This window comes from Centrocercus urophasianus, unplaced genomic scaffold, assembly GCF_019232065.1.
Source record: "Centrocercus urophasianus isolate 14NV4802_14NV808 unplaced genomic scaffold, USGS_Curo_1.0 seq_31, whole genome shotgun sequence".
Lineage (NCBI taxonomy): Eukaryota > Metazoa > Chordata > Aves > Galliformes > Phasianidae > Centrocercus > Centrocercus urophasianus.
The window spans coordinates 9,913,745-9,914,482 of record NW_024884878.1 but is presented as its reverse complement, the minus strand read 5'-3'; positions in this window follow the sequence as shown (position 1 = coordinate 9,914,482).

Sequence of the window (738 nt, the reverse complement as noted above, 5' to 3'; positions counted from 1 at the left end):
AGCTGCGGTGCTGGGAGCTCCTCCTGCCTCGCCAGGCTCCGGCTCCGCGCACAGCGGACGGTCCATGAGGGCAGCGCGGAGTGCCGGAGCGCGGAGAGCAGCATTCAGCGCCGTAAGGCGGGGATTTCTCACACCCACCTCCAGTCCGGAGGAGAGGACAGCCCCCGCTTCCGCGGATACATCCTAGCCATTTTTAGAACCTGCAATGAAACTTGAATTCCAATGAATTTCTAGGCTCCAGCGGGATTCTCTACCGTCTCACCTAAATTCACCTCTCTGCGGCTTAAGGCTTTCTGTGCCTGATTCTCTCTACCTATAAAAGATTTTTCATCCCCAAATCCTTTCGTAAGTGTTCTTTCCTCAGCCTTCTCTTCTGCAGGCTAACTCCAAGACCCTCCTTTCAAGCCAGGCCCCCCAGGCTCTTGGCTTCAGAACTCTTTGTAAATTACCCTTACAGAGGCTTTTTGCTCACGGGTGAAATCCCAAAATCATCAGAAGTAACAGCTGCCACAATTGTTCCTTTCCTCCCACACACCTGGCTGCCCACAACCACCATCCTGCCTCAGGGCGCATCTCTGAGTGACATCCTAAAATACCCTTGCACTTAAAAACCCACGTTTTGGAGAAAGCAGTAGGAACGTGCTGGTTGGAGCATCCCTAGAGCGTTCAAAGTGCCCTGGAGTAACTGTGCTTGGCCAGAAGGAAAGGGGAAGGTGCCATTCCTCATCTCCACCACAG